Source organism: Asterias amurensis, chromosome 8, assembly GCF_032118995.1.
Source record: "Asterias amurensis chromosome 8, ASM3211899v1".
Classification (NCBI taxonomy): domain Eukaryota; kingdom Metazoa; phylum Echinodermata; class Asteroidea; order Forcipulatida; family Asteriidae; genus Asterias; species Asterias amurensis.
This window is the reverse complement of record NC_092655.1, coordinates 23,893,895-23,916,773: the sequence shown is the minus strand read 5'-3', so window position 1 is coordinate 23,916,773 and position 22,879 is coordinate 23,893,895. Positions and strand designations below refer to the sequence as shown.

Here is a 22,879-nt window from a genome sequence, read left to right as displayed (position 1 = left end):
CATGCGCAACAAATTGGGTGTCCGCCTGGATGTGTGTCCATATCGTTCATATTGAAACAACAAGTACAGAACACCTTAAACTAGAATCATCATTGTCAATAAAAAAAAACTTCCAGTAGAAAGCTCACACACTAATATGTAAGCGACAATTTCCGTCTGAAAATTGTTCAAAGACAATACAACATATTAAGACAACAACCGCATCAATAACAATAGTTCCTTTAGAGCAGTTTACCGGTAGCTCTATAATGGCAATATATGTTGTAGGCCTACGACAGCAACAACAGCAATACAGCAGCAGCTGAAACAGTTGCAACAATAACATCGACATAGACAGAGACAACGACATTGACAGCGACAGCGGATGCGACAGCGTCAACGACAGCGACAGCTAAAACAATTGCAACAATAACATAGACAACGTCGACAGAGACAGGGACAACGACATTTTCATTGACATTGACATTGACATTGACATTGACAGCGACAGCGATATCGACAACGGCAGCAACAGTGACAGCTAAAACAATTGCGACAATAACATCATCAACGACAACGACAACGTCAATGAAAGTGACAGTGAAAGCGAAACTTACAGCGGTAGCAGAAAAGACAATGACAACGTCAATGCCAACAATGACACTAACCGCATCAATAACATTAGTTCCATCACGCGTAGCAGTTTACTGGTAGCTCCATGTACCATCAACACTGCAACAATAGCAAACATGGTAACTATCACAAAAACAACAAAGACAACGACCACTGCACCAACACACAGGACTACGACAACACAACTTCAGCAGCCGCGGTATCTACAACAGCAGCAGCAGCAATATCCACAACATTAACAACAGATGACGACCCTCTCTCTCTAAGACAAACAACCACAATTCAGTCATTTAATTCCACCCGCAAATTGTTATCAAACTCTGAGAGTGAGTAAAGAGCAATCATCCAAACATTGATAATCGATTCCCGTTCAGCAAGTTACTCTTAGGCATTTAGACAAAGACACGACACAGAGCGACAGTTAACATTCTCCGAGTATGGTAATGATAAGCTGTCAATATGCTAGGCATCTTAGAGACGTCTTAGATGCGTATTGGAGGCTTTTACCCTCATCATAGAGAAAGGACTTTTCTCTATGTCTTTCATGTAGTGCCAAAGGAATACACTCCTCCTCAAATACATTACTTCTTTATTCATTTTCAATGAATATGAACGTGACTAGAGTTTTTTTGTGTTTTGCCCTTTTGTATTGATTAAACCGATGAAAGCCTGATAGGCAACCATGGAGATATGTTGGAAATGGGCGCGATTCAGGAATGATTTAAATTAGCTCCACGACCAAATGGTGATTAAAACTGCCATAGGCTGCACACCTCAGGAATGGGCAACTTCGCTGACTCCTAAAACAGTCATTAGATATACAACTGCAAAATGAAAAAGGTCTTAGCTTGCACCGTGTTTAGATTGAACAGTTTTATTGTTCTGGGGTTTGATTAATGCACAAGCTATATTCCAAATTATTACAGAGGGTCATTCCACCGATATGGTCTGCTTTTTATAAATATTACTATGACCAGACTTGAATACCAAAAATTCATAATTTGTTTAATGTATTCTCGACCTAAAGCCGCTTTAAATATAATATTCGTTTTCATATCAAACAAGCACGACAGTAAACCCCTGTAATGACCGGGGATAAATTATCGGCGTTTCTCCGAAGTCAATGCCCGGCATTGAATTTGATTAGGTTGAGTCTTTATCATATAGAAGCATGGATGGAAGTAAGCTGGATCTAAGATGTCGATGTAAATACACCCATCCAATATTAATTTTGGAGGGGAGGGGGCTGAGTTTATCTAGTAACTTTCTTTAATATTAGCGGCATCTTGAAAAGGGCCGCCCGTTCACGTACAATGCAGACCATCACTTCAGCTCGAATAAAACGCCTTGTGATTGTTATGCATTAGTCACGTTGTAATGGATGCGGCCCTAAACATCCTCACTCGGTATGTATGTGCTTTTTTTAAAAGCATGTTTTTCTAACAGGTTGTTTTTTCTTCTACTTTTTAGATGCATTCATGTTTACAGTCGAATGCGCTGACAGGTTCAGGCGGATAGAATTGTGGTTTGTGCAATGATGCGCTCATGGCTGATCAATATTATAACACCGCCCAGTCATTCTTTCATACAAATCACGTCACCATATTGACACAAGGGTTGACTGAAAAGAACGCCGCCTGGTGTATAACTTCTCTTGAAGACATTCAAAGCATACTGATCGAAACGTTGAGTTGTCGACCCCTGGTAGTTTTCAGAATCAACACTACTCAAACGAGATTTACACATGGTGCTACCGCAAACCTTACCTGGTTATACCCCCACGACGCTAAGTTTCAAATCCTACATAGAATGGTACCTGTCTCACGTTTAATGTTGTTTAACCGTAACCACTAACTGGGAACCAAACCTTAAAATGGAATAACTCCACAGCCGATCCAAGCTTTGTTCTGACCAATTTCTACCTCAATGTTCTGACAGTTCCCCAAGTACTCATGCAAGTTATTATGTTGGCTTCCGGTGTCTGTTGGCATAACTATTTCTAAAGAAGAGACGCAGCGATGTGGCTTTAACAGGATAAATCGAGGTTAATGGAGTCATTGCCTACCCTTCCAGATCGACTCTAGGTTTAGAGTTTCCCGAGTTACCCACATCAACCACCCCCTCCAATCTGCTTCGGTCCTGACTGACTCGACACTTTCGAGAGCATTGGCAAGAAACTAATTACAACGTATGCACGTTATACGATCTTCACTGTACGATTACAAATGGCTCTTTTTTTCCGAGAAGTAAGTTACTTGGACCATGGAGGAAGGTCTAGCTAGCAGACATCCAGAGTCAAACGCAAAACACTGAAAAACAAGGGATCATCAGAACAGCAATTGGTGATTTTTCTAAATATTTGGAATGGACGATTAGGCCTACATGTAATTTCAATCGGAAAGTTCAATGATTACAGCATTGGGTTTATATTATCATCTCAAATAAGCCTTCCGTGAGTTGTAAGGGAGATATAGGAATTGGAAGACCCCACTTCCCTATTTTGAATACGTAACATCTCAGAAGCGTTACTGTAGTAACACTTCTCAGATTCTAATTGAAGGGGACTTGTTATTAAAGGGGATTAAAAGTAATATAGTTTTTCATAAACACAGTACTTCAATGTAACCATTTCTCCAAAAGCATGATGTACTTTTTAAAGCCATTAATTTTAAGAGTGGTTACCAAACGGTATCCTAACCTCTAATACGTGAGGTAAAACTAAAATAGTTCACCGGTAACATGGCGATTTATAACTGGGAAACTGCTAAAGAGTATTAAAGAGAGAGAGCAGCACCACTACGAGGCAGAATTTACAGGAGCTGCTCCCCCACCTCCTGTCCCTGTACGAAGACCCTATTGAACAACACACGTTTAGCAGGTAACCTACAGCCAGGAGTCAAACTCCCGTCTCTGTATAAAGAATCATTGGAACAACACACACTGGTCAGCTCGCTAAGTAGGAGTCAAAATATTTGCAATCACTTGAGATGAAATCGATTGCCAAAACAAGCAGATAGACCTTGCTTTCTGATAGAAAACAAATATTAGATTCTCTCCAGATGTTATGGCTATGGGATGGAAAACATTATTCCTCGGGAGATGTTTAAACGACCTGAATTTCTTCTGCTCCTTGTTTCACAAACGTCTTGAAGAAAAACAGTCAATGATGAGACTTCACCCTTGTAAAGCCCCTGGATGTTTAACCCCCGTTTTGGTGAGCTATTCAACCTTTTAAAGAACCAAGACGATCGGTTCCAGATCAACAACCAGGTCAACTTTGCGGGATTGAAATTACTCGAACATGTCTCTTTACAAACACAACAAAGACTCAACTCAGTGCATGACAAAAACGATTCACTGTTAGATAGTATGTAACTAAAAAAATATTATTACCCGTGTATGCCCTTTACGACAATTGGTTCCAATTGCTAGCCAGAAACACTTGCATGTTTTTTTATTTTAACGAGTACTGTGGCATAACTTGTAGAATTTTGGATCTTTTTTTAATAGTCGATCTGGATATCATTTCTCCAATGCCAGATGGACACAGCGGCTTTATTAAAAACGCTTGTGGTAGAGTTGTCTTCCGTACGGTGATAAAACACATTATAATTGCAAGGGGTCTCCGTAAAACAAACGCGTAAAAAAGACGCGTGAATTGTTGAAAATTGAAAGGTACTTTATTGGTCCTGGCACGTCTTCGATAACTCTGTCAGGTAACAACACAAATTGTGCCGACACGGACAATAACATTACTTTAATTGTAAATATTTCGAAAAAATAGTAAACAGTTCGTTAAGAAAAGTTTAAAAAAAAACTAATAATAATAGTTTCATGATACTTCGTACCATTCATTATTCTTTCTTCTTTTTGATATCGGCAGTGCTGTCATAATACCTAAAACGAGACAGAAAATGGTCAATTAATAATTATCCCTAGCTAGACCACGCCACACACCTCCGAGTGGTGTCAATCAACAAAAGACGTGACATACCTCTGCCAGTATCATTTGGTTACAGCATTGGTCAACCAATTGTCAAATGGTAGATGAAACAAAATGAAATAGGAATTCCTTCGCAGTAGGGCGTTCTATTCCGGCAAACTCAAAATTATAGCTCTCTTTGCATTGGCCTTAACCATAAACCTCGTTTGTTTTATTCAACCCCTTTTCCATGATCTTGTTACCTAAGTGTTATTGTTAGATTGAGTCTTCAGAGTCAAGATCTATATAGTCAGTATAGTCACACTGATGTAGATTCGACAACTCCCGGTCATTTTATGGGACACGAATCTCGATGTTATTAAACAAAACAGAAATCTGCTTCAGAAAAGAGGGCCAAAATTAAATAAGGCCAATGAATCCTTAACTAAACAAAACTCTGTACGTTAAAAGCTTATTATATATGAACTCTGAATAAAAGAATGTCCTTCTTCTGCTTACATATCTGAGTGGATTTGACTGGATCAATCTTCGAATATCAAGTGTTTATTTTACTGAACCAGCGGTCTCATTATAATAGGCCTATAAGTATTATATTTAAATACCTTGCCTCTTAAGAAGGTCCGGTTTGGATCGAAAGCTAAGGCCACCTACCCTATTTATTATTATACTAAAATAGATATATGACATTTGAAATTGAACTATCCTTCACAGTTTGCACAAAAAATATTATTTTAAAGTGTTCTCTTTTTTACTACGGATACAAACTCAATAAAAAAGTCTGACGTCATATGAGCAGCATCACTTTTAGCCTCCGTCTTAATGTCTGGCGGCATTTTTAGAAAACTAAAGGTTTCAGGTTGGTAGACGAAACAAAATGGCAAAGCCGAAGTCAAAACTGGTATTCCGAATAAGTCGAACATTTAGTCAAACTCATGGCACCTTTTCAATCACTTGTTAAGACTCGAGTGTGCTTTTTGTTTGTTGTAGTTCTGTACTATATTAGACTCATGAATTTGAGTCTCCTTCACGTAGTGTGAAGACGTGAAACTGGGGTCCAATCTCCGGCAGAGTGATATTGAATACACCGCGGCCAATCTACAACCGATAGTTGATACCCCTTAGACATTTCTGGGGTCCTGTTATAAAAACCAGCTCAATGTGTTAGAGAACTGCATCGTATTTAAAGGAACACGTTGCCTTGGATCGGTCGAGTTGGTCTTTGAAAAGCGTTAGTAACCGTTTGTTATAAAATGCGTATGTTTAGAAAGATATTTTAAAATTAGAATATAATGACCCACACAAGTATCACTTGAAATTGCGTGGTTTTCCTTTTACCTCGTCGACCAACATGGTCGGCCGTTTATGGGAGTCAAATTATTGACTCCCATAAATGGCCGACCGTGTTAGTTCGCAAAGTAAAAGGAAAACCACGCAATTTCTAGACAAATTTGTGTGGATCATTGTATTCTACTTTTAAATTATCTTGCTAACCATATGCATTTTATAACAAACGGTTACTAACGCTTTTCGAATACCAACTCGACCGATCCAAGGCAACGTGTTCCTTTAAAGGCACTGGACACTGTTGGTAATAATGTCAAAGACCAGTCTTCTCACTTGCTATATCTCAACATATGCATAAAATAACAAACCTGTGAAAATTTTAGATCAATCTGTCAACGAAATTACGAGATAATAATGAAAGAAAAAACACACTTGTCACACGAAGTTGTGCGCTTTCAGATGCTTGATTTCGAGACCTCAAATTCTAAATCTGAGGTCTCGAAATCAAATTCGATGAAAATTTACTTCATTCTTGACAACTACGTCACTTCAGAGGGAGGCGTTTCTCACAATGTTTTATTCTATCAACCTCTCCCCACTAATCGTTACCAAGTTAAGTTTTGTGCTAATAATAAGTTTTTAGTAATTAGCAATAGGGTCCACTGCCTTTAAATAGCGTAAACTTTTTTTTAAACAAACTATACCTTTGGTTGTAGAACCTTTCGGTTGTTTTAAACTTTTTATAAATAATTATGTCAATGAAACTTACATTATGAGCAAATTTCATTTCAAAAGGTGGTCTCGTTTTTGAGAAAAAAAACTTGTTGCATGGGTTATGATTGTGTGTTTTTTTCAGATGTCTAGGACAGATTCAAATGTTTGGGTGAAAAAAACATCTTTCTCTTTTGTATTATTATTACTACACGGGGTCATCAAACAGGTATGTTTTTGTGGTTATTGACATGTAGAGTAGTACACCTTGTATATACGCCTACATTATTGTTTAGTTTCAATGCCAGATGTTTTATGTTGGGCCAATGTATGAAAGTAACCATCGATCGTGCTGACCAAAATGATCTCAAATTATGCGTCATGGACTGCCATTTGTAACGAAAGTTAATTGATAAAAAAATGTCAGAAATTGCGAAGAATATTATGGCCTAAAAATCCTCAAGTGGGTCATTGCGGCATCAATGGAAGTTCTTTACTGAGAACAACGTTCACTTTCCAGCTTGCATTGTGATCATGACTGACATTTGATACACACATTCTAAATATTCATCCCACTTTGAAACACGGTCGGCCATTTTGTGGAGTCAAACATTTTACCCCATAAAATGACGACCGTGTTAGTTCGCGTCGTAAAAATAAAACCGTGCAATATCGAGTGACATTTGTGTGGACCATTATACTCTTCTTTTAAAATTCCTTTCTACAAACGGTTTCAAGCGCTTTTCAAAGACCAACTCGTCCAATCTAATGCAACATGTTCTTTTAATAATTTGACCCACATCCTACAACAGTCCTGTGTCAGAATCTGAAACCTGACCAATATTCAGGTTAAGAAGAACCGGATATCGGTTTAAAAACGGGCTTTTAGGTCGGATTATGTATCAGTAATTACATATTTTGGGGGTCATTTTGACACGGAATCAGGATCATACTAGCCCAGAAGTGGACCTAGGAATGCCAGTAAATTATGTTATTTCTCAACTCGACCGGTTTCGCCGGCTTAGCTGACACAGTTCATGAGTCAATGATGCGTTTTTGGAACATTACAGTAGAAATGAAATGCTTTTCAAACCACATCGTCTACATCAGAAAGTGATGTGCCTCTTTTGGGCCTTGACTTAACACAGGGATGGACAAGTCGTCCTTAAACCTTTACATTGTAATCTGATTATGGTAATCCCCAATGGATCCACATATAGTACACCAGATGGCATCTCGTCCATCCTAAAGTCGTCCCCTCGAGCCTAACCCGTTCCTTCATTCATATTTCATTTCTGAACATGACAATATTAAATAACATGTTGATAAAGTCAATGCGATAGCCCAACATTAGAGTTATCTCTCACTAGTACACAATACAACACCATACAGAAACTGAACACCTCAAAGCTGTTGGATTCCGATTATGATGGTATGCCAAATCAAATGTAAAAGATCTCTCTGTTTACTGGTACAACCCTTTAGTCCAACTGAGAATCAAACATAAACTGTTGGATTTTGAAGGAGCAGGGTGCTGAGAGTTAAGTCCAATATTGAATAGTATTGGTATACCAGCTATGCCATGTAGCTGGGCACGTCTAGGTACCACATACATCAATGCCTCTACATGCTGATAACAGTCAGGCCACTGCTATACACAAAATAACGTCAATTCTCGGCGCAGCATTAAGTCTCGTCCAAAACTATAGGGTTGTTTACTCGTGGTGAGCGAATAGTGATTAGGATATGCAATAAAGAGGCCAGACACACTTTCACAATGCCCGCTACCAATGTACCGAATCCGGGTAGGTGGTCATGCCTGATCTGTTTCTGGGTCAGTTTCCGAAACGGGTCATTTCGATTCCAAGTCCAAATAACAAGTAATGTGTTTTTGATGTCAACCCAAAGTCACTTTGGCTGACCCGAATGCTTTTAGATTGTTTGAACATCCATGCGCGTGTTTTTCACGGGGTAGTTTTAAAATGTGTTTCTATCGACAATGATCTGAATGATTTTACTTCTCAGACAAACCCAATGTGTAGTTACACATCCCTTTAAAGAGAAGGTACACATTTGGTAATTACTCAAAACAAGTATTAACTTAAAACTGACTTGGTAACAAGCATTGGGGAGCTGTGAGAAACGGCTCCCTCTAAAGTAGCATACATTTTGAGAAAGAGGTAATTTCTCACTAAAATAATAAAAGACTTCTAACTGGAAGTCTTTTATTCCCATCTGAAAGCACACAAATTCGTCCCAACAAGTGTGTTTTTTCTCTCATCATTTTCTCGCAACTTTGATGACCAATTTAGCTCAAATTTTCACAGGTTTGTTATTTTATGCACTTATGTTTGGATACAACAAGTGAGAGACTTGTCTTTGACGATTACCAAACGTGTACCTTCCCTTTAACTGGCTGACAGCTTATGGGTGATTTGAGGTTGTTGACAGAAGAGCCGATATGACAGTTGGATAGCGGGACTAATGGGTTATAAACCAATAACATGGACAGATGAAAAGGGTATGTAGACACGGGATGTAGATACATGTACATAGATTGTGTAAGATGTCAAGTAGTAACAAGACAAAAAGTGAAGAAATATTGATAAGTATACGCGATAAAAGATTATACAAGTTGGAGATAACTCCAAAGCTAAAAGCATTGGTTCAAATTCACATCAGCTTTGCAAAACCTTTCAAAAGGATTCCCTTAAACAAGATTGCGCAATGGATATTGTTATAGTCTGGATGTGCCACATTGGACCCGGTTAAATGTTTCGAAGGAACACCAGAGCAGACGACCAAGTCTGACGGTAGAAAAACACTTCATCAAAACCAGAGAATTCCTAGCTTGGGATTGAAAATGGCGCACAGTGGATCGGGTTACATGGTTCGTGTTACAAGAGCAGCTATTAGTGGAAAAGAGCCAAAAAGTAAGGCATGAATGGCGTACTAAGTGTAACATGGCTAATTGTGTGGTATTGACGACACTTCCTCTATAGTAGTGGGCGTGTCAATCAATATGAGAAGGAGGAGGGGTTCGAACTTTGTGAACTTTGAAGGGGCGGCTGGAATTGCAGCCGAGTGTGTAACTTTGATCACGTTCTTCATACACGGTCACGTACAGTTTGCACGCTAGAAAGGAGATAAGAAGAAAACAAAATCATGGAAACTGCGTGAAGGGGTTGTGGGGTAAAGGGTTTGTGGATGAGTGTGATGGGAATAGGCGGTCTAATAAGAGGAGAGATATATTATTGCCATCTTGATTCAAGAAGACACCGAGACTTTATTCATCCACCGTACCCTGTTTTGAGTCAAGCTATTAACCAATGTTGTCAGCCTCTCCAAAATTATTTAAAAAACTGCAACTTATCTTCATTTAAGCTAACCAATTGTTATACTCTATTATTATTAGAGTCCTTAAACCACAACAAAGCAAACCAACTAACGTGGAAACAAAAAGCAAGAAACATTGGCTTAGCCCAAGAAAGATACAGACAAGAAAAAGATGACGAGAAAAGCGAACTTAGACCAGCATGAAGAACATCAGAATTATTGTCACGGGGAACATGCAATATGAGTGAATGAAGGGAGCATGCAAGTACGAGTAACAAATCCGAGGAAGGGCGCAAGGACATCACACCACAAAAGGACCAAACAATTCTTTACGCGACAAATAAAATAAGTAAACCAAGTTACTCTTGCTCAGAAGCATGATGATACATCGAAAATGAGTTGCACTGGCTCAATTAAAAAAACATGTTTTCGTCAAGACTTTTTCTGTGGCGTACATTATCTTGATTCAACTGCTCTAGTCAGAAGGAGCTTTGCCTGCACTCCCCTTCACCTTATCTCTTACCAAAGTGTTCCTCTCTCACCCCTTTGGCATTATCTAATGTCACATCACGGCAAAGAGATCGTGACATCATTCTGAGGTGATTCTACATCTCGTTAAAGACTTCTTAGAGCGTGTCTTCACGGACTGGCTGCGGCTTTTCTACAGCGCCACTCCCCCGTTGATTCGTCCTACTAATGGAATCCTTCGTACGCCGACGACCTTCCCTGCCAGTTCAATCTAAAATAGAAGCCTCTATTGAGGAGTGTCTCACTGGGGGGGGGAGAGATACCCCCGGGGGGAGATGATCCAGAATGAAATGGAGCCGATGGTTTGAGGTTATTATCCGCTTTATTGGTCTGATCACAATGCTCGGCTTAAATCCTTTGTGCAATCATTTATAATTTAGGAAAAATTGTGATATAACATGGGCTATCCATAATCCTATTTCAGTAATTCCTAACTAAAGGCGCGTATCTGAATTCTTATTTTTTGTATTTGTTTCTTTTTTTACGTCACAGTACATTCAAACACTTCAAAAACAATTTTTTCGCGGCAAATAGTCGTCTATAGATATGACATATAGATATGACAACGCTAGGTTTGAGAAGATGGTAACTTTTGTGACGTTTGACACTGCTGGCACAGTGGCTAGGAAAAGTTGAGTTTGCATTTTCTCCTGAAGATGATCAGAGCATAATGATTGAAACATTGAGTTGTCAACAACCATGCTTTAAAGCCATTATACACCTTCGGTAAACAGTATTGTCCAAGTCCCACACTTAGTGTATCACAACTTATATATAAAATAACAAACCTGTGAAAATTTAGGCTCAATCGGTCATCGGAGTCTGGACAAAAATAATGGGAAAACCCACTCTTTTTTACGCACGTTTTGCCGTGTCATGACATGTGTTTAAAATAAATCCGTAATTCTCGCTATCGAGAATTGATAATTGTTTTAATGTTTTCTCAAAAAGTAAAGCATTTCATGGAATAATATTTCAAGGGAAGACTTTCACCATTACCTTCTGTAAACCCGGTAAGTTATTTGTAAATCTGTGAACTTTTGTCTTCTTTTCTGTACCGAAAGTGTATAATGGCTTTAAGAACCATTACTAAAAGAGACGTCCACATGGTGCTACTGTAAACCTCAACTAACTTTAAATCACTCATTGCATTACATCAGCCATCTTGTTTGTTAATGTGGTGTGCAGCATTTTGGCAACCACACAACCACGTGGGGTATCATTTAAATTGAGTTTCCCGGGCTGCAATCTTGCACAGGGTGTAACAGAGCTAAGATATTACACCAGCCCTGTTATCCACCTGTGCAATATGCCAGCACTGGTGCCACAGAGCAGATTGTATAAAAGTATTTATCAACATCATGACGTAAATACACTAGGAACTCCCTCCCGCGTGGCCTACCGAAAACATTCAAACAAACAAACAAACAAACAAACCAACAAGCAAACTGCTGAGGCTGCAATAAGTTCATAACTCAGCAGCTCGTCTGGCAGATAGTTGTACCAACAAATCTGATCAATAAAACACTGATTTTGAAGAGAATACCAACATCGTCTGCGTAGGAATCTTGTTTCATGAATTGGTCCTTATTCAATTCCCCGACACAAAACTGTTTCGGCTGAGGAGCCGGCTACCCTGTTTATCTACAACTGCAACCGAACAACCTATATCTCCTAATTACTCTTCGATTTCACTCTTTTTATTTTGGTCAAGTCAGTTCGATTTCGTCTGCCAAGTTATTCCTGTGTGTATTCATTCCCACCATCGGCAAGGTCAAGTTTGAAATCCAGCTGTCAACCTTGTCTCCCGTCCCCAGAGTGTTCTCTTTGCAATCAGAGTCATCGATTCTCACGAGACATGGGAGGAGTGACTTAAACTTGTCCGTCCATTATAAACCTCGTCACCCTCTCCCCTCCCTCGGTGCTGCCCTGCTAGGAGACCTGTGTGTCACTCTCAGTCAATTCACAAGGATATGTTCTCCGAGTAGCGTGTATTAAGAACCCGAACCCACCGGCGATGGATTCACATTTCGACTCGTGTGCCGCAGACCATGACCATATCTACGTTTAATCTTAGAACCTCCTGATTTAACACGCGAATAAGATTTTAAAGACACTGGGTACATTATTTGTATTATTACTCACAAATAATTTTATAGTAGAATAATACTTATTTGAAACGAGCAACAGAGAGGCTGCAGTTGAAACACTCATTAAGCAAGGTAGTTTTTGAGAAAAAGGTTATTTCTCACAAACATTTTGATATGAAAAGGACTACAGGCCCCAATCCTTCTAAGGCATCTGAAAACCCACAACTTTGTGAAAAAGGGACGTTTTTTCTTTCATTGTTTTTTGCAACTTCAATTAACAATTCATCACAAATTTTCACAGGTTTAGTATTGTATGCATGTTTGGATACACCAAGTCACAGTACTGATCTTTGACAAGTTCTGAAGGTGTACAGTGCCTTTAAAGACACCGATCTCGACAGCGGTTTCTCCAGTCTTTTCACTTCATCAGTGATCTCCTATTTTCGTGTTATACGCGAGTGAGATGACTCACTTCTTAAGGAGATGCCTCACAAGATAAAAGTCAGGGAATTGCGGCATCTATTGTATGTTAGCTTGCCGCGTCACCAATTTTCACTTAATTTCCATTTGTGTGGAACAAAAATTTAATTTAAAGTCAATGCACTAAAAATTATTTGTGTATACACAAATAATGCCTCCCCAATGAATTGACAGCATAGAAATTTAGATGGAGCCTGCCATTGTGATATCACATGATTCAATTGAGGTTAACACAATAAGACAACATGAGGAGTTCTCTTGACAAACAATATAAATAACTAGTGTTTAAACTCTATACCGCTAACAATTTACAATAATAAACTTTTAAATTTAGAAACCAGCCAGAACCAACTGAGCTTAAACGTTCAATGTTGGTTGTATTCTACCTACTTAATGACTCACAAAAAAGTCTCTGGAATTACAAATGTTGTCCGCGACTGCTTTCATGGAAGCATTTCACATGTTTAGTGTACATTGCTTATATATTGCAATAATTTCTCCTTTCAGAATATCACTTTTCATGTGCAAGTCCCATTCTAAACTCATGCATTTTGATTAGCCTTGTTTTCGATAGTTAACACGCTAGTAATAATATGATGGAGGTACACGAAGACCAATCTGATTGTCCCCTTTGTGTTGAAGTAAGCATTGTGTTTCCTTCATTAGTTTTAGCTGACATTGCATTTTTTTTTTCTCGCAGAGTTTCCACTTTCCTCCCTAGATCTAATCTGAGAGCTTATCACGATTAATTCATGGCATTATACCGGAACTTAAAGATAAAATCTAATATAACAGCTTCAGGAGATTACAACCTCTTCATTTCAAAGAATTTAAGTTGGGCTGTAAAGGTTCAAATTTGTCGACACACTTGATATATTGATTTGTAATGAACGGGGGCACCTCAGACAAAATAAGATAGTAGAATGGTTATAATATCACTACCACTACATTATATTTGAGACAAGTAGGCTTTTGGACACATTTATTTGTTTGACAGTCATCACTAAAACTTTGTCCTATATTCCCAATGTGTTATTGATGTGCAAAATAAAGGGGGCTACGCGCTTTGGCGAATGTTCACTGCACTACTTATTCTCTATGCATGTATTTCTGCATGGCAGTCCCTGCCGAAGGCAATATTTCTTTATGAGGCTGATGCGAAATTAAGAAATGAGGATTCGTGAATGGGCAATGATATCAGAGTAACTTCCGTGCAGTTTATTGTATTTACTGACTCAGACGTTCAGTATTTCATTGTTAATACAGACATGTTTGCCCATTTGGTGATTTAGACCGAATTGCGGCACAAGCTAAGCCTATTCAAAGTTGATAATATTTTCCGGAATGTTCAAAACCTTAATCTTGTATTCTACTCTACTAATGTTTTCAGTTTGATTGCATCGTGACAATGTTTGCGGATCCGTCTAGCGTATTGCAGAGCAGACAAATTAACTCATTTTGAGAAGACGACATGGAAATGTTTTAGCCGTCTCGTAGTCTAACATGGCTCATTAAATCCTGCAGAAATGGTTAGTACATCTCTACAGTTCGTGGGTATATTATCCAAACATCATAAAGAGATGTAGAACGAGAGAGGGGGGGCACTAAAAGGGGTGCATTTGAAGAGGCTATAGCAAAACACACTGCAGCCTTAATGGAGCTGTCATTTTACTCTTTTGTTCACACTCAATGAATGATTCAGTATATATTTTTACTTATGAGTTGAGAGATTTCATTTCTTCAACTTATGTCTTTTAAAGAGTTTAAGGAAATGTTTTGATTGCTTCAGTCCAAATAAGCAAATAAATGTTTTCGTATGTGGCCTTCAAAAGGCAATTTCGGTAATTGGGAAACACTTCATAATCGATTTGTTATCGATAACTCCATGATCATTACTGAACATCACATCAGTAACATGGTCGAAATTGGTTCCCGCATTAATATGAAAGCAAACCTACGTACTAAGAAGTTGAAACTTCTTATTCAAATAACCTGGCATGATGATGGTGTAGCTTTGTTATTAATAATAATAATAACAATAACTGGATGTATATAGCGCCAAATTACCAAAGGATGCAAGGCGCTTATTATCATTCCTTTTGCACATGATCAGAGCATCGATTGACATCCAAACAGCTCCAGTATAGACGAGCTATGCCGAGTCAGTCATGTCCATGTCAACGGTGAAAGACACTCTAGCTCTAGATACAATATTTGGTTTGGAATGAATCTGGCATTGGATAGTGAAGTGCAGCTCACTCCAAGCCCCGAAATATAGCTACAGTTCCTCAAGCTCTAAAAGTTCACCCACCATGAAAGATGTACTATCTCGCCTTTGTGTTCATTCCCTGCACCCATCCAGCCATTGTTACATTCAACATTGGAGCTTATTCTATTCTCCTTTTTATAAAACACAAAAGCAAGATGCAACATCAGATATATTTCCTATTGTGATATTCATACCCTGTTAAAAATAGTTGCCGTCAAAATACTTGAGCTCTTTTCAGACAGGAGATACAGGTTTGGTGGAGGAACGATTATTATAAGTCGCAAACCCAAATGGACGGTAATAGTCAAAACAGCGGTACAAAAAGTACTCTAAAACCGTCCTGATCGGGTTGCATTTTTCTTGTTGATCTGAAGTATTTGTTTCAAAGATTTCCCCGTAAATTGATATAAAGTCAACTTTGCTGCTAAGTAAAGCTGTTTATAAGTTGGACTCGTATAACACGTGGGTGTTTTAAAGGTTTCGCAATTCCCGCCGTCCGGAGTGCCTTTGGACTGTTCCGTGCAATGACCTCCGAAAACAAATAAACTATTGAATTATAAACCTGTTAAAATGTCAGATATGCTATAAAAAAATAACTAAAGAAAAGTAGATTCTTTCTGTAAGATTAATGATGAGGACCCAACTAAAATAAAAGGGCGCAAAGAAGTGATTTAAATTCTTAGATTCAAGCGTACTATACACCCCGCGGGCCCGCTGCATGTCATAACTTTCGATTCATTGTAAACTCCGATGGCAGTTTTGTCACGAAAAATGACGAGTTTGCACTGTCTATAGTGCCTTTAACGACGGTTGTTATAATCGTATGACAAGCCGCCCAATTATGGATTCCCAATCGGTTAGATTGTCACTTATATATGTAATTGATGATCTGGACATGGGTATTCATATAACTATTTAACTGCTCAGATAAACCATTTAAATGTCACACACTACCAGGAATTACTTGCAACCCAATACATTTATTAAATCGAGGTCTGAAGTAATGTGCGATCAGACTGAAGTTCAACAGTCTTGTCCGGCAGCACCGTTTCGGCACATGCCATTTGGATCTAGATATCCTCACATAAAGAATGATATTTGTTCACTTCTCAAATTTACCTCTTTGCTTGTTCAACGGAGTCTTAGAGACCGAGCCATTCCACTGGGGGAAAGTCTTCTCTTTTACTACAACTAGAGGCAAGGTTTAACTGAAATAGGAAAGGAGAAAAGAGAAAAAGGAGAGGGATCGGGAGTGGGTAGGCTATCAGGTTATTTCATTTCAGGGTTGAGGATATTCTTATGGGGTCGATGTTAGTGACCATTATGGTTTTCCGGCCTTAAGAAAAGCAAGACCTCTCGGGGGGGGGGGGGGGGGGGAGTCCAAGAACAGAAAGTCAACATTCGAAGGGAATCACTTTATGATCAAATTTATCAAGTTTCCTGAACGGGAAAATTGATATGTCTAGTTCGTCAGACCTTTAAGAGAGGAAAAAAAATAATAACTAACAAATACAAAAATGATAACAATAAAAAGACACTCGCCTGTGTAAACTTAAAAGCGGCAGACTAAGCAAAAAAGAGAAGGGGAAAATCAATGAACAAACACTAATTTGATTTGCCACCCATTTTATTAAATTTTCATTTCATTTCTTTGTATGAGTTCATTTTGTTTTTTTATGAACACTGTCTCGAATTCAATAAGCTTATGATGACTTTTCAGAGACTCGCCAGACAAAATGAAACCTTACACTTGGTATGGGAACTTGAGTACAGAAGATAATACAGCTGCGACAAATATTCAATTATTGAACTTTTATTGAAGTTTTTTCTAGGTAATAACGGATTTCAGAAAAGGGCCAAAGTCTTGCAATTTAAAATAACTCGTCCTAATTGAGCGAGAAAAACTTCTAATGGTATTAATGCATCACAACTTGTTTATAATTTGTTTGTTTATCTTATTCTTGTTTTGATACTTTTACACTTCTAATTTGTTTCTGTAGTTATCCATCAAAAACTGTGGCCCGACTGTGCGCCACCTAAATGTAGCCCGGGCCCTCAGTGTAGCCTGAACATCCGACCTCTGGGTTTTGAAAAATTAGAAACAATTTGACTGAGACACTACATTGATGTTATTTTGTTGGGTGTAGCTTTGCTATAGCACAATGGTGCAACAAAGCAGCTAGACAAAACGAACTCTCAAATAACTTAGGATTGTTGAACGTCGACGTTGCAACTAAGAGGAAAGCTTTACAAACCAATAACGGGTCAATTGTTCAACTTGGGTTTAATACAATATATTTAAGGTTTTTTTTAAGAAACAATTGTTTAACCTTTAATAGTCGCACAAATTCGGGCGTAGTACAAAAGTGAGGTTGTCACGGAATTAAAAATTCTTGTCCCAAGCTAAATTTTGTGTCAATAATGTTGTACCAAATTATTGTTATCGTGACAAAACGAAATTGTCTTTTAATTGTTATCCTTAAATATTTGATTTCATAAAAAAATATTTGAGTCATTCTATAATTTTTTTTTACTATGATAGTGAGAAGCAAACTTTCAGAGGCTATAATAACAATCATGAAAACTTATCACTCTTAGTAATTCGCATAAAGTTATTTGGGTGAAGTTTAAATTTCGAGTGGGTGAGTGAACTGTAAGAGGTTTTAACCATCACGTTGGAAATTGAAACACAATGGGGCCTGGGGAAGATAAACTATTCTTTAGAGAAGACTTCTTTGTCGTATAAAGTGGACAGTTCTCACCAGTGATTATCTTACCTCCCTTCTGGATTCAACAAAACCTTTTTGATTGTCTTCAGCTGTGACTGTCCATTCTCAGCAAACCAACCTCAGACAATAACATCTTGAAATCTTAGCCTGGTCGCCATGTAAGTCAATTCGTCTGTTTATCAGTAACTGACGCCAGTAAGGATCACTCCCTGGTCGCTTGGGAAGGGGTGGTCGTATTAGGTTTTCATGATTCAGTTTTTATTCTGGAGCTTTACGATTTGATGGCATTGTTTCATATATCCAATTCATGATTGCTTTATCTCTATTGAGACCTGCTTTCATTATAACGGCTTGTTTGAGAGACTATCCGAGGAGGAGTCGGATCTAGAAATTAATTAGCGAGTTCATGGTAGGCTTACAGATAATTCCATATAAACCAAACCAGTTTTGGTCCAAGGTAATTGTCTAAACATCAAACCTAGCGTAAAAAAAAACACTTTTACAAAATAATGTTTATTCAAACATCAGTTCTCATAATACTCGACACCATCTATCCCATCACCAGCTTCGTACGCGCGGCGCACAGAATCAGCCAATGAACAACCTCCTTTTGACCGCCAGCAGAGGGCGCTCTAGTTAAATAAATGACGTCACTTGCGCAAGGTATCTGGTGCGGGAGCATCATTAATGTATAGTTTAAAATTGACAACTACAGAGTGTTACGAACTTCAGCCAAGACCGGTTTTGCGAAAAACAAATAGGTCGGTATAGTATGCGAGTATTTGAAACGGTCTAATCAAATTTGCTCCGAAAAGTACGACTATAAGATGTCGACTCCTAACGTCACAATAAGAATAATTAAGCAAGTAAATATATATATATATAGTGGTTTTAAAGTTTACAAAAACAATGTATTTAAGAGATCATAGTTGTTCCATCTACAGTGTTAGATTTGTCACCTCTGGTATCTCCTTTCTGTAGTATATGTAGTCTTAATGTGTTGTTATTGTCTGTTCAATAAACGATTTTCTGGCCGCATACAACGTTGGTAACAACTTTGTTAAAATTTTGGTCATGGGAAAGGACCGGCTTTATAAGGCACATACACGGGTCTATTCATTTAAAAATTAAACATTATACACAAAGGTTACAAGTTGGACAGGGGCTGTTTAAATGTTTACACTTTTGATCAATAATATTTTAAAACCAGCAACCAAACAGTTTGTTGTACACATTGTGAATAAGTCTGTTCTCATCAACCCCCGGCAACATCCAAGCCACGCCCCTCAGTTCTTTATAGTTTTACGGCGCATCAATGTTCATGTTTGATGGTGACCATCATGAGGCATCTGCACTGTTCCACACGTTCAAGAAAGGGTCATGCACTCATTGTCTAGTGATGTCATTACACTTTCGTCGTCTGCGGTACAGCTCTACGATCTGAAATCAATGACGGTATGGACATTAAAAATAGGAGACGCGCGAAAGTTCTAGATAGCCGAGGATTCGCCCATTCCCGGGCCGTCAACTAAGCCAAACAGGTTATAAGTTAGCATCGAGTGAGTTGGGTTTGGCAATGTGTTTGCCTCTTATTTCCTACGAACTATTTAACCATGCGTTAACGATTTGTCTTCGGAGAAGTTTGATTTTATTGTCACGTGGTACTTAAAGGAACACGTTGCCTTGGATCGGACGAGTTGGTCAAAACAAAAGCGTTTGTAACCGTTTTGTATATAATGCATATGGTTGGAAAGATGTTTTAAAAGTAGAATACAATGATCCACACAAGTTTGCCTCGAAATTGCGTGGTTTTCCTTCTACTGTGAGAACTAACACGGTCGGCCATTTATGGGAGTCAAAATTTTGACCCCCATAAATGGCCGACGTGTTAGTCGACGAGGTAAAAGGAAAACCACGCAATTTCGAGGCATGTTTGTGTGGATCATTGTATTCTACTTTTACAACATCTTTCTACCCATATGCATTTTATAAAAAAACGGTTACAAACGCTTTTCAAAGACCAACTCGACCGATTCAAGGCAACGTGTTCCTTTAACCTCGTGATGGTGGCAAACTTCAACACTCAGTAAAGTACAGTGTTTCCAAAATGATCGATTGCACTACACTGGACAGGTACAAGCTCATTTAGAACGCTAACTGATAAACTTAAGGTATAGGGTTGGACTGACTTAAACACGTGCATTGGGTAAAGAGACAGACACACGTACAACATTCCGGGTTGCGCTTGAAATCTCAGCTGCTCTGAAACGCCTCTCACCGTTGGTTCACGTCCCACCTTGAACACAAACGTGAACCATCAAACACCAAAATCAAAGAGGAGGCAACATACTGTGTAACTAAGAATTAGTCGACAAGATAATAAAAAATATATCTTAAAGAGAGATATAATATTTTTCACAAACCTTTTGTGATATATTATAAGACAATAAACAAAAGATAGAAGTAGGTAATTTCAAAGTGCAGCAGAACAGAGAAAGAGCTTTTCGAGTGACGTCACAGTATTGGCCTTTGGTGGAATATGGATGAAGGAAGGGAGGGTGCGGGGGAGGTGGGTGCTACGGGTCAAGGCGGGCGCGTACATATGGACAACGGGTTAACAACCCTTTACGTACACCATGTAAGTAGCTGTTAAACAAAACTAGGTGTGCCCCCCACCCCTCCCCCCCCCCCCCCCCCCATCAACTTAAAATCCATTCATACTTAAAAAAAATAATAATGGTCGAAAAAATATCTTCCCTATTTGGAAGACTACATTATGAATGAGGGTGACATCCAGAGCAGGAATCGCCTTGTGTAGTGGAACACGGACTCGCCTTGTGTAGTGGAACACGGACTCGCCTTGTGTAGTGGAACACGGACTCGCCTTGTGTAGTGGAACACGGACTCGCCTTGTGTAGTGGAACACGGACTCGCCTTGTGTAGTGGAACACGGACTCGCCTTGTGTAGTGGAACACGGACTCGCCTTGTGTAGTGGAACACTCGAGAACAATAAGCATTTTGCTAAGCAGTCAGTTTGGAAGTTAAAGGTTCCTTGCATTTATCAATGCCTATATGATGGCTTCATTTCATGACCAGTGCTAAGCACAGACTGCTAGCCAGATAAGTTATACATTGTTTGTGACTGGCTGCTTCAATAAAATCGTTCAGCAAACACGTATCTATTAGGCGATATATTTTTCTACACCCAAAGAAAGTGCCCAGACAGCAGTAAAATTGTTCTGACTGATATAAAGAGGATTTTCAATTAAATTATCGTCAATATTGGACATGTCGAAATTGAAACTTAATATATCTTATTGATGACGGGTATTTTCAACATGAAGCTAATGCGTTTAGTTTATGCTTTTTATGAGCTCTATGACATTTTCCATAATAAGTTGCGCCGTAGACCACTATCGAAAAAGAATTTTAATAATCACCATTGTGTTAATTTGTTCATATATAATATGAACGATTCCGGGTAAATGCACTCAAAGTTACGCAAATGAAGAAATTATATAAATGTACTTGGACTTGAGTCATTGCATGGTAAGTTAATAATTAATTTTTGGTTTGCGGCACCACCATAAGAAACACATGATGTAACATGATGTTACCGCAAACAAAAATATACGTATTGTAATTACTTATTTGTTCACTGCCTATCACACATGTTTCCAAGTCTGAAATAGCCTTTTGGATTTGCCTGCCTTTAATTTTTACTATTTGAGCAATGGTTCATTATAGAGTCAATTAACCCAGGCTTTAAACAAAGTTGAAGTAAAGACCATGCAAGTTGTTCACACAAAGATTGCATTGTCTGAAACCATCCAAACTATTCTCTGGTATAGGCAAGATGCTTAAACGTTGTCTCTACAAGTGCAATGGTTTGCACGTTGCGCCTCTATTTGCACACACGATGAATGTATATACGAGCAAAAAGGCACTGAATGAACTGCCGTAGCCTTGTTAAATCGAAGTAAAACTAAGTTTAAGTTACTCACAATGCCTTGGGTTCGAGTCGGAGATTCCCTGCATGATTTGCGTTGCTAATGGGCCTAAAAACACCCGCCGGACCTCTATCCGTGCAAGACGGGCTGACACGACACAGCCTCAACGCTGGCCTAGCTGTCCGCCGCTGGTTCACACCCAAGCAGAGTTCTTCTCAGCACCTCGCAACGCAAATCCCAACGTACATTACCGAATTCCTTTGGTTGTATACAGCTCAGTACACAACCCATTACAATAGCTAATAATATACCCAACGGGACATACCAACCAGGAATTCCAATAATGGGCTATTTGCATCTTAGGCCTACACAACAACAGCTCCCATTATAAACCATTTTATTAAGAGCATTAAAGAGTATAATTCACCAGAAGGAAACTTCTTCATAAACTATAAACAACTGGATTAGTCTTAAAGATCAGTCGTAACAACAGCAAACAAAGAAGGTGAAAAACTGCAGTATACAACACAAAAGTTGTATATACTGCAGTTTTTCAAAAGGTAATACTTTGTTCCTGCAGAAAGCTGGGTATGGAGAACCCATTCCTCTGGGGAAAGTCTGTAGGCTATTTGGCTTTATTGGGTACGTGTAAACGATTTGAGTAACCTTTTACAGAACTAGGACTTTCCGCCTGGTGTAATTCTCATACACGACGCTTTTAAGATGAGCGAACTCTTCGATTTGTTTGTCCCCTATGCGGCATATGAGCTTCAGCGAGAATGCAGTCCGGGTACAGAGCGACGAAGCGGCACGTTCTAGGGATCATATTGATGAGGAACCCAAAACTGATTAATGTATGACCTGTAGATAGCGAGCATAGATAGAGCTTCCTCGTGACCAATATTGTCGACCTTTCCTCGAATTCTTCCCAACATTTTCATTCCAG

At 38.8% G+C, this 22,879-nt stretch overlaps 1 protein-coding gene across 1 annotated transcript in view; it reads right to left on the bottom strand.

The window, feature by feature from the left end:
• Positions 1-22,136, bottom strand: part of LOC139940922 (alpha-N-acetyl-neuraminyl-2,3-beta-galactosyl-1,3-N-acetyl-galactosaminide alpha-2,6-sialyltransferase-like) — a 99,380-nt gene extending 77,244 nt beyond the window's left edge. Inside the window, exon 1 of the mRNA XM_071937320.1 lies at positions 21,988-22,136. The gene's annotated coding sequence lies outside the window, so the exon portion shown is untranslated. The remainder of the gene's footprint in view (positions 1-21,987) is intronic.
• Between the last annotated feature and the right edge of the window lie 743 nt (positions 22,137-22,879).